Below are 13,066 nucleotides of genomic sequence, written 5' to 3'. Positions count from 1 at the left end.
GAGTGCCTCGCTGATGAGCTGATCAATACCGCTCAAGGCTCGTCCAACAGGTCGACTGTGGCCTCTTCCTCAGAAGCTGCATCGAGAGTACAAAAATCCAATCCGAGTGAAGAACGAGTTTCGCTCGAAGACGAACACAACATATTCAAAGATAAGCCAAGTTCAGATAAATCCAAAGGTTTCTAACTACAACTTAAAAGTACTCGGGCATCAGGCCCGAAGGAGTTTCAACGATTACAAAATCACTCGGCATTCCGAGGCAAATGAGGGTGAAGCATAATGTTTTTTTCGATCACTCGGCGGGAGAAGGGCTGGCTGGATCGCAGAAGCTGTCAAGGTCAATGCTATCTGTAATGCGAGTGGCAGCCTCAAGGAAGGTGTCCATGAAGGACTGGAAAGTGTGCTTCTTAGTATTCACAACCTTGAGAGCCGCCAACTTGTCTTCTCTGGTGTCCTTGCAGTGCACTCGAACCAGTGATAGGGCAACGTCAGTGCCACAACGAGCGGATGACTTCTTCCACTCCTGCACTCGACCAGGAATCTGATTGAGTCGAGTCATCAGTGACTCGAGGTCTTGAGAAAGTTCCGCCTGAGGCCAGAGTTTGGCGTCCACCCGGGTCATCGCCGCCTTCAGTCGAGCCAGATAGGCAACGGCGCCGTCCAAGCGTGATTCCAACCGCAACAAGTTCATCGCAACATCATCTTTCACGAGACAATTGATAGGGTCGAGACCTGTCTCGACCCGCCCGGTTTCAGCTTCAAAATCCTGACAAAGTTCTGTTCCATCATGAAAGATAGTGAGTCTACAATATTACAACATACTTCAATCGACGACAATTAAACCAGTCGAGCAGCTGTACCTTCAAGCTTCAGAACTAGTCTTGCGGCAAGTTGTCCAAGATAGGACTCTAGCTTGCCTGTCTTGGCTGTGAGGCCTCCAACTTCAGTGGTCAGGTTCTCCTTGTCCTTCTTCAGTTGCTCGACTTCCCGATTGGCTTTCGAGATGGCGGTCTTCAACTTCGCGTTCTCCTCTTCCAACTTGCCGACTGAAGCCAGCTTCCTGTCCGCAAGCGTTGTCTTCTCACGTGCTTCCTTCTGAGCAGCAACAAGGTCCTGGTCCTTCTTCTCCAAAGCTTCCTCCACTCTCTCTAAAGAAACAACACTCTTTAGACGAGCCTAAAGTTGACGGTTTTCACTATGCACATCTGCTTGTGTGAAGTCACTCGGTTCAAAGAGACTGAAAGAAAAAGTAGTGAAAGACGCAAGCTACTAGGTGGGCAAGAGTCGATTGGTTACCTCCCATGATGGCCATTTCTTCTTGAGCAGTCTTAAGGTTCTTCTTTGTGAGTTCAAGATCAAGTTCAACGCTGATATGCTTCTTCTTTAACTCGGAAAGCCGAGCTCCAAGATCACAAGACCTCTGCAGCCAGCAAGATAGATATGTCAGTCGACAGAAATAAGAGACAATGACAGTGAAAAGTTACTCTAAGACTACTGCCGAATCAAATATTCAATAGTAGTCTCGGGGACTACACCCAATGGGTGCACTTAGCATGCCCCCATTGGTTTAGATCAACACTCAGCATGGTCTGCCCAGCATGAGTCAAAAAAGAGAGAGAAGATTCTAAGACCTCAGCCGACTGCTAGCAGTCGACCGTGGTCTCGGGGACTACACCCAGTGGGTGCACTCGGCGTGCCCCCACTGGTCCAGACAGATTATTAAGACTCAGCACGAGTCGAATGAAGTGGAAGATTTCCTAAATTCTAAAAACAGGCACACCCCAGTGGGTGATCAGATATAAAACAACATTCAAAAGTTCAGTCGGAGTTTGCTGACCTTAACATTGGTCTACAGGGCGGTGCTGGCGTTATAAGCCACCTGACTGGCCTCGTGCATCACCTTCACCTGCTCCATGACAAGGTTCACCTGGCGAAGAGCCTCCCTGGCAGCACTTGGCGAATCATCTGGGGTCTGATATGCAGCGAAGAGTGATGACCCGAAGATAGCCGAAGCAGCTACAGGGTCAGACGAGTGGAGTTGCACTGGAGCGGCGGTAACCAGAGCAGTCGACCCCGACGGACGATCAGTCGTCAACGGGCTGGCAAATGTGACGTTGGTCCAAACCGGATCCCCGGAACGCTCGACCATCGCCTCTAGCGCCGGCGTCGATTGAGGGACTTGAACTTCAAGATTTCTCCTGCTCGAGCCCCCACCTCTCATCCTCCTCTCCTGTAGAGGCAGTTCTTCTTCTTCATCATCAGGAAGCACGACGACCTCTCGCGGAACTGCAGAGAGAGAGAAATATTGGAAATTCAGCCGACTGACAACCCACTCGACTAAATGAAGCCTGGTCGAACGGACTTACTAGCTCGGGAAGTGGCCGCATCATCGGTCTCCTCGTCTCCTAGAGCTTTGTCGATATCCATGTCAGTTGCAGTAGAGGTTGGGCTAGAAAGATACATGATCCATTTTGTCAGAACAAAAACTTGAGTCGGCCTAGATAAATGCAAGCAAGATGCTCACCCCGAAGCAACATGGACGTCCATCTTGATCCGCGGCAAAGTCTTCCGAGTCTTTGGGAGCAACCTTGGGCTGCTTGGCGACCTTCTCTGTCGGCTCCGGAGTCGACTTCCGAGTGCGCTTCTGCGTGTGGGTACTTGGAGCCACGTTCCTTCCGCGCCCGCCCGCCGGGTCATCATGTTGCTTGGATCAGCGTTCGGAGCGCGGCGGTGGGTTGACTTCTTCCTCGTTGTCTGACTCCTCGCTCTCCTCCTCCTCGTCTTCATCTGAAGATTCCCATTCCCCACTCTCCTCCATGCTGGCCTCTCCCTCCTGGTCCTGCTCTAGAGCTTGTTCACTGTTGGGCATCGAATACATGTCGGTGAAAACCTACAAGACAAAAAGTTGAGTAAAAGTCAGTCGAGATCAAGTCCAGTCGGAATGTGTATGCAAAGACAGTCGGAATAAAGAACATACCTTGTCAGGCTGATTGTCGTCACTGAAGGGGATGACTCGCCTGGCTCCTCTGGGGTTGTCCTGGTTGCCTGTAATGCTCTTCAACCACATGGGATGGTCACGAGCCTGAAGAGGCTGGCACTTCCTATGGATGAACACGAGCGGTGTCGTCGGACCCAGAATACAGCCACATGGGATGGTCACGGGCCTGAAGAGGCTGGATGCGTCGACTGAGGAATACTTCTAGCACGTCCATGCCAATGACACCCTCATTTATCAGCTGGACCACTTTTTCAACCAACATCTTTGTCTTCACGTTCTCAACAGCAGTCACTTTTAGTGGAGAAGGAGTCTGGACACAGTCAAAAGTGAAGTGGGGAAGGCCAGTCGACTGACCTGGAGGTGGGAGGTCCTAGCAGTAGAACCAGGTTGACTGCCAACCTCTAACCGATTCAGGGAGAGTCATGGCAGGGAAAGAACTCCTCTATTTCTTTTGGATACCCAACCCCCCACACATCTGGATGACATGGGTCTTCGAGTCACTCGTTTTCGCTTCTTCACCAACTGGGAACGGATGGTGAAGATATGTTTGAAAAGGCCCCAGTGCGGTCGACACCCCAAAAAGTTTTCACACATCAACATGAACGTGGCAAGGTACGTGATGGTATTGGGAGAAAAATGGTGGAGTTGGGCACCAAATAAGTTCAGGAAGCCCCGGAAGAAGGGATGCAGAGGGAGCGAAAAACCCCGGTCGACGTGGGTGGCGAGCAGTACACACTCACCCGGTCGAGGCTGCGGCTCCGTCTGCCCCTCAGGAAGCCTTGCTGCACCTTTGGCGATCAGCTTGGTCTCCGCCAGCTCATCCAGATCTCTTGCCAGATCGAAGACCGGATCCAATCGCCCTGGATCCAGCCTGGCAGCAGCCCCGCGCGCGAAGATGACCCGCGGTTCTGCTTCTTGCCTTTCGCCGCCCCCGTCGCCTTCTTCGCGCGCTCCAGCGTCGCCGTCTTGTACTTCACCTTGGCAGCAGAGCGACAGCGTCGAGAGCAGAAGAACTAGATGCGGTGAAGAAGCAGAGGAAGAAGAAAGAGAAACGGGCGTGCACAGTGCAGATGCCTCGGCCCCGTCGCCTTATAAAGGACTGCTTCCAAGTGACTGACGCGTGGGACTAGGCGATCCTGTCAAATCCCGCAACAGTCGCGTGCAACGTACATGGTGAAAAGGTGGCACAGAAATCAAGGCACTACTGCTTATCCGCCCCGCTTACTTTGGCATGCCCTGACCCGCGCGCTTCCCCAAAATTTTGTATCCTATGAAGTCTGGGATACACTGCAATCAATCACGCCAAAGATTCTGCACCCCAAGACAACACTCGGCAGATGATGCAACAAGTTCAGTCAGCAACTCTCTGAATGGATCAAGGCGACTGAATCAATGCTGAAGTACCATCGTGAGCCTTCCGTCCTGCGTAAAACACCCACGAGACTTGAAGCTCGGAACAAGATTAACTTCAGCCTACTTCCCACTCGAACCTCAATCCATTCGGGGGCTACTGATGAGGATACAGACCTGGGGTAGGGTCATAGGCCTGACCTATACGTCCTACCCAAGGTCACTACCCTAGAAGATAAGAAGTCCAAGAGGCAACAAAGAACCCCAGGTAGGGACGTCAAGTGCAATCCACTCGACCAGTCATATCACTCGGACGTCCCCCCTGCCTATTGTCATTTGACCATATGAGGAATCACTCGACCTACTGAAGGCCAGGAGTCACTCAGCATTGCAACGGTCGGACATTCACTCCGTAGTCTTTAAGATCATTAATAACACTTAAGGCTGGCGTTATCAGTAACGCCCCTACTTTACGTACATTAAGTCCCTTGTAATGGAGGATGGCTGGGGTCCTGGCGCACTCTATATAAGCCACCCCCTCCTCTGAGACAAGGGTTCGCACCCCCTGTAACATCACACACATATAATCCAGTCGACCGCCTCCGGGCACCAAGACGTAGGGCTATTACTTCCTCCGCGAAGGGCCTGAACTCATAAATACTATGTGTACACCTTCACCATAGCTGAGATCTTGCCTCTGCATATCTACCCCCCTTTCTACTGTCAGTCTTAGAACCACGACAGCGGTGGCTTCACAAGATCTATGGATATGGCATTCTTTCTTTGGCATGGCTGGTTCTCACAATGATATCAACGTGCTTCATCATTCTCGAGTGTTTGCAAGGCTTGCAGAAGGCCACTCCCTAGAGGTCAACTTTGAGATCAATTTCCACCATAGGGTTTGATTTCCACGGTGAAAATGTTGAGCCTGAGCATCCACCTCCTGCAACCTTCCAACAGTTTCTCCAATTCCATCATGAAATGCGTGATTGGCAAATTCATGTGCAGCTCCAGAATGACTTGTTTGAGCACATGTGGACTCACATTGGTATCGACACTATCGAGTAGATCTATCGGTTTAATCTCTTTTCATGCAAACAAATTTCGATTGGGTTGTAAGACTACTGATATAGTTTTTATTTCGATTGGGTTGTAAGAATATTTCGGATGTGGAACTTTTTCCTATGTTTGATTTGAATTATTTGCTATGCTATGCTTGATTTTCGTATAAATGGCCTCCGGGTGGACGAGATGCAGCCGCAAGTTGGGCGCGAGCATCCACAAATCCAGGCGGACACGACCCCATTGCCACCCCCAAACGGATGAAAAGCGGACAAAATGGACATTCGTTTGGGATCGCGCATTGTAGTTTCCCTTAGACACCGTCGTTTCTTCTTGTTTCTATGAAGGAATATGAGAGCAATTACACCAGACTAGGCAAATCCACCACCCTAAATATTAATGAACGCGCTCGATCAATGCACGAATGTGTTTGTTTTGATCCCCTATTTGTCCATGTATGTAGCTATACTCTTCAATGTCTCCCTTGTATATTGAGTCACTTGTATGTGATTGGTGAAGATGAAGAGATAGAGAGAAAAAAGAATAAATAAAGTGAAAAGATGATCTGGGATGAGCTGCGTCCTACATGGTGGACTGAACCAGGCGTGCCCGTGAGCCCACATATCCTCTCTATATTTGGTGTCAATATGAGGATTTATGGACAAAATGTATAGCTAAAATATGAGGGGTTTGGTTGTGACGCATTTTTCATCTTTCTTTTGTGTGTTCACTAATCAGGCACGTCAACTGATGTACGAGGAGGATTTAAGAAAACTGACTGTAGATGTTATGAGTGTAACAAAAACAAAGTGCTGCGACAAGCATAGCTACATTATCACGCACTAATGTCACACTGTAATTTGTCTTAAGTTACTATTATAAACTCTTAAATATATTTGTGGTCAATCCAAAACATATTGTTCACATCTGACCCCTTCCTTATTCGGCATTACAACCATTTTTTTGGGTGCCACAAAAGGAATTCTTGTGTCAAGCTGGTGGGATTATATTTGTTTCTTTCTCTGCAGTAATTTAGGATGATTGATCTCCTTTGAAAATGTACCAATTTCTTTTGATGTTTGACCTCATATTCTTCATGTTAATTATTAATTAGTTATTTTAATTTGATCCAGCATTTGGCTCGGGTTCCTATTGCTCCTCCCACCACTAGTGCAGAGTCATATGATATAAAACCTGCTTTGTAAATCTTGTTATGAAAAAACAATTTGCTGGAAATCCTAATGAAGATGCTGCATTCCATCTTAATACTTTCGTTGAATTATGTAATATGCAAAATAGGAAAGATGTGGACAATGATATTATGAAACTGAAATTATTTCCTTTCTCTCTTAGAGATCGAGCTACATCATGGTTTTCAGCTTTACCACGAAATACTATCGATTCATGGACAAACTGTAAAGATGCCTTTATTGCTAAATATTTTCCTCCACTAAGATAATATCTCTTAGAAATCAAATTATAATTTTAAGCAACGTGAGCAAGAACAATGATACGTCTCCAACGTATCTATAATTTTTTATTGTTCCATGCTGTTATATTATCATTCTTGGATGTTTTACAATCATTTTATAGCAACTTTATATCTTTTTTGGACTAACCTATTGACATAGTGCCCAGTGCCAGTTGCTATTTTTTTGCTTGTTTTTTACTTCGCAGAATATCAGTACCAAACGGAGTCCAAATGACACAAAACAATTTTGGAGATTTTTTTGGACCAAAAGACAACTTGGGAGCCAAGGAAGCACGTGGGGGGAGGCCCATAGGGCGCACCACCCACAAGGGCGCGCCAGAGGCCCCTGGAGCACCCTGATGTTTGGTGGGGCCCATGGAGCTGTCCTCCATTGCCTCTTCGCTCTATAAATACTCAAATGTTCCAGAAACCCTGGGGGAGTCGACGAAAAAAATTCTAGCCACCGCAAGTTCCAGAACCACGAAATCCAATCTAGAACCCTATTCCGGCACTCTGTCAGAGGGGAACACGATCATGGAGGGGTTCATCAGCCTCATTGGTGCTCCTGCGATGATGCATGCGTAGTTCACCATAGACCTACAGCTCCGTATGCAGTAGCTAGATGGCTTCTTCTCTCTTTTTGATTGTCAATACAATGTTCTTCTTAATGTTCTTGGAGATCTATTTGATGTAATGACTTTTTGTGGTGTGTTTGTTGGGATCTAATGAAGTTCGAGTTTATGATCAGTTCTATCCATGAATATTATTTGAGTTCTTTGGTCTTTTATATGCATGATTGTTATAGCCTCGTATTTCTTCTCTGAATCTTTGGTTTAGTTAGGCCAACTAGATTAATTTTTCTTGCAATGGGAAGAGGTACTTTGTGATGGGTTCATCTAGTGGTGTCCTCGCCCAGTGATAGAAGGGGTAGCGAGGCACGCATGTATCGTTGCTATTAAGGATAAAAAGATGGGTTCTATTCCTACATGAATAGATCTTGTCAACATCATGTCATGGTTCATATTACATTACTCCGTTTCTCCATGAAGTTAATATAGTAGATGCATGCTGGATAGCGGTCGATGTGTGGAGTAATAGTAGTAGATGTAGAATCATTTTGGTCTACTAATCTTTGACGTGGTGCCTATATACATGATCATTGCCTTGGATATTGTCATGATTACTTGATCTTCTATCAATTGCCCAACGGTAATTTGTTTACCCACCATATGCCATTTTCTCGAGAGAAGCCACTAGTGAAATGTACGACCCCCAGGTCTAGCTTTTATCATATTGTTTCCATATCTTTTATTCCAAAATCCCAAAAATACCTTGCTGCACTTTTTATTTGCCTCTTTCATTTTGTGTTCTTGTGCGATCTATTTATCTAAACTTGTATAATTTAATCTATCTTTTTACCGATGAGGGATTGACAACCCCTCTTGCGCGTTGGGTTGCTAGGATTTGTTCTTTCTGTGCATGTACCGTTTACATAGTGTTGCTTGGTTCTCCTATTGGATTGATAACCTTAGTTTCATAACTGAGGGAAATGCTTGCCGTAGCTATGCTGCATCATCCCTTCCTCTTTGGGGATATACCAACACAGATTCAAGCCATGTCAAAGGAATTCCTGGCGCCGTTGCCTGGGAGGATCAAGTCAAGGTAGTCTCCCGTCAACTTGCCAATTTTTGGCGCCATTGCCGGGGAGACATCATCAACATCTATCAGGTTCCTAATCACAAATCTCATCTCCTTGCAATTTACATTGTTTGCCATTTGCCTCTCATTTTCATCTCCCCACTTCTAAAACGTTTTTGCAAAATGCACAAAAATATTTGCCTTTTTATTTGCCTTCTTTTTCGTTCACCCTTTTATCGACGGATCTCTTGCTTGACTACTTTGTTGTTATAGCTAGTTCCTCCTCTATTGCGTGTACCCCTAAGAACGAGGTTCTTAATTTTAAACAAAGGGGAGGGGAGAATCTAAAACTTGCTTGATACAAAATTTGCAATGCTCATAATAGATCTACCCGTAAACAATCTATCGTTGTTCTTATTTGCAGTTTTTATGTGGGCATCACCACTTGGTATAGATTCGTCCTTGATATGATTACCGATGGAAATTTCTTGATGTGTCCATCTTTGGATGCTTTTAATGCTATGGGAGACCTAGTGGGTGCACCACCTATCATTATAAATGAAACAAACTTAACTCTTGAGCATGTTATGCAAATATTAGACGCTATTCAAAAGAACATGATTACCGAAGGACAAATTGAAAATTTGGATAAAAGGATGCAGAATCTTGCTAATAAAATTGGGTGAAAAGCGGGAGATGCTTTTAAACTACTAAGAGAAAAGGAAACTGTGGTTAATGAAAGAATAGGAGAAAGTCCCTCTCGAATTGATAAGTTGGAAGAAATTTTTAGTAACTTAAGCTCGGCCCTTTCTTCTATCGAAACTATTGAAAAACTCTCCTGAAAATTTGCAAGTCTACACAAGTCACTAAGAACAAGGGTGCCACTTCTAATAGCCACATGGAAGATCTTAAAATGATTAGTATTCATCCAATTTTGTTGAAGCAGTAAAAAGCCCTACTTGTGAGAATGAATTCTCCGATCTTATTCCTAAAAGTATTGTTATTGAAATTATGAATGCTAAATCCTTGAAGAATTCTAGTTGTGTGATCAAGGAGTTGGAAACCAAAGATGACAATACTTGAATCTATGCATGATGCCTAGCAAGGGGAATAAAACAATAGCGCTTGTTGGGAGGCAACCCAATGAATAAAATTTTTGTTTGCCTTTTTCTTTCTGTTCTTGGGTGGTTGCACAATTATGCCATTGTTATGATTTTTTATGTTTTAATTATTGTTTGTGCCAAGTAAATCCTTTAATATATGATGTTTGCTTGAACTATGTATGTCGGTATTTCCCCAAAGAGGAAGGGATGATGCAGCACAACAACGGTAGGTATTTCCCTAAGTGATGAGACCAAGGTTATAGAACAAGTAGGAGAACCACGCAACACCACGTAAACAGCTCGTGCACACAAAGAACAAATACTTGCAACCCGATGTAAGAGAGGGGTTGTCAATCCCTCACGGGTAAAAAGATAGATAAAAATGCAGTAGTTAGGATAAATAGATCTCGCAGGAGCGTGAAATAAAATAAATTACTAAAAATTGCAGCAAGGTATTTTTGTATTTTTGGATTAATAGATCTGAAAATAAAAGCAAATAAAATAGATCTCGAAGGCAAATATAATAAAGAAGAGATCCGGGGGTCGTGGATTTCACTAGTGGCTTCTCTCCAGAAAAATAGCATATAGTGGGTAAACAAATTACTGTTGGGCAATTGATAGAACTTCAAATAATCATGGCGATATCCAGGAAATGATCATCATATAGGCATCACGTCCAAGATTAGTAGACCGAATCCTGCCTGCATCTACTACTATTACTCCACACATTGACCGCTATCCAACATGCATCTAGTGTATTAAGTTCATCGAGAAACAGAGTAATGCAATAAGAACGATGACATGATGTAGACAAGATCTATTTATGTAGAAATAGACCCCATCTTGTTATCCTTAATAGCAAGGATACATACGTATCGGTTCCCCTTCTATCACTGGGATCAAGCACCGTAAGATCGAACCCATCACAAAGCACCTCTTCCCATGGCAAGAAAGATCAATCTAGTTGGCCTAACTAAAACAAAGATTTGAAGAAGAAATATGAATCTATAAGTAATCATGCATATAAGAGATCAAAAGACTCAAATAAATTTCATGGATAAAAACATAGATCTGATCATAAACTCAAAGTTCATCGGGTCCCAACAAACACACGCAAAAAGAGTTACATCAAATAGATCTCCAAGAGACCATTGTATCGAGAATCAAGAGAGAGAGAGGAAGCCATCTATCTACTAACTACGGACCCGAAGGTCTACAATGAACTACTCACGCATCATCGGAGAGGCACCAATGAGGATGATGAACCCCTCCATAATGGTGTTTATATTGGATCTGGTGGTTCTGGAACTTGAGGCGGCTGGAATTTATTTTCTTCGACTCCCCTAGGGTTTCTGGAATATTGTGATATTTATAGAGCAAAGAGGCGGTGCGAGAGGTCACCGAGGTGGGCACAACCCACCTGGGCGTGCCCGGGCCTCCAGGCGTGCACATGTGTCTTGTGCTCACCTCGGTCCCCGTCTTCGTTATTTCTTTGGCCCACTGGATGTCTTCTGGTCCAAAAAAATCCACAAAAAGTTTTGATGCATTTGGACTCCGTTTGATATTGATTTCCTGTGATGTAAAAAACAAGCAGAAAACAGCAACCGACACTTGGCACTATGTCAATAGGTTAGTCCCAAAAAATGTTATAAAGTTGCTATAAAATGATGGTAAAACATCCAAGAATGATAATATAATAGCACAGAACAATAAAAAATTATAGATACGTTGGAGACATACCAGCATCCCCAAGCTTAATTCCTGCTCGTCCTCGAGTAGGTAAATGATAAAAATAGAATTTTTGATGTGGAATGCTGTCTAACATGTTCATCACATATTCTTTTATTTGCAGCATGGACATTTGGACTTTTATATGGTTCAAAGCAATAGTCTAGTTTTGACATGAAGACTTTAATACTCAAGCATATCAACAAGTAACCATGTCTTTCAAAATATCAGCACTAAAGCAAGTTATCCCTAGCCCATTATGCTCAGTCATTGATCCATTCATGAAACACACTCGCATATTAGCTACACCCAATGCTCAAGTACAATCATAGTGCCTCTTAGTTGGTGCTTTATAAGAGAAGATGGAGACTCAAGTAAAATAAAAATTGCATAATGTAAAAGAAGGGCCCTTCGTAGAGGGAAGTATGGATTTGTAGAGGTGCCAGAGCTCAAAGCGAAAAAAGGTAGAGATAAAACATCTTGGGTGGCATGCTTTTCCTATCAACAAAAAAGACCGAGTAGTTCCCAATACTTTCCATGCTAGATATATCATAGGCGGTTCCCAAACACAAAATAGAGTTTATTCCTTTTTCCACCATACTTTCACTTTCCATGGCTAACCGTATCCACGGGTGCCCTCCATACCAACACTTTCCAAGGATTTTATTATTTGACAACATAAAGTAAATTAATTTTTCATTTCGGTACTGGGCATCCCTAATACCTTTGCCGTACTCTCGTGCAATGACAAGTGAATAAACACTCATCTTGAGAATAACATATCTAGCATGGAAATATATCAGCCACCCCCTACTGTTTCATGAGTGATATGAGCACACAAAAGAGAAACTTATTTTGAAATTTAGAGATGGCACATACAAATTTTCTTAGAATGGCAAAAGAATTCCGTAGATAGGTAGGTATAGTGGACTCATATGGCAAAAACTGGTCTAAAGGATTTTGGATGCACAAGTAGTGATCATACTTAGTGAAATGAGGGCTAGCAAAAGATTGGGAAGCATCCAACCAAGAAATGAAAAATCTCATAAGGGAGCATTAAGCACAACTAACACCAAATAATGCACCACAAGTAGGATGTAATTAAATTGCATAACTATTGACTTTCGTGCTTGCATAGGGAATCACAAACCTTAACACCAATATTCTTACTAAAGCATAATTAATCATGACTCACATACCACTATCATCATATCTCAAAACTATTACAAAGAATCAAGTTTATTTTGTCCAATGATCTTCATGGAAGTTTTTATTACATCCCTCTTGAATATCTATCACTTTGGGACTAATTTCGTATGTTGCTTTTGATAGCTCAAACAAATTTAAGTGAAGAACACGAGCATAAAAATTTCTTCTCGCAAAATAATTGAAGTGAAGCAAGAGAGAATTTCTTAAAAAATTTAAGAACTCTCAAATAAGTCTAAGTGAAGCATGAGAGAATTTCTTCAAAAATAGCAAAGCACACTGTGCTCAAAAATATATAAGTGAAGCACTAGAGCAATTCCATAGCTCATAATGATTTAAGTGAAGCATAGAGAGCAATTCTAACAAGTCATAGCATAATTTTGGCTCCCTCAACTAGGTGTGTACAACAAGGATAGATGACTTAAAAAACAAAGCAAAACAAGCAAAGACTCATATCATACAAGACGCTCCAAGCGAAACTCACAATATGTGACGAATAAAAATATAACT

This window comes from Triticum dicoccoides, chromosome 5B (genome assembly GCF_002162155.2).
Source record: "Triticum dicoccoides isolate Atlit2015 ecotype Zavitan chromosome 5B, WEW_v2.0, whole genome shotgun sequence".
NCBI lineage: Eukaryota > Viridiplantae > Streptophyta > Magnoliopsida > Poales > Poaceae > Triticum > Triticum dicoccoides.
The sequence above is the reverse complement of the archived record's forward strand: the minus strand, read 5'-3'. Positions refer to the sequence as shown.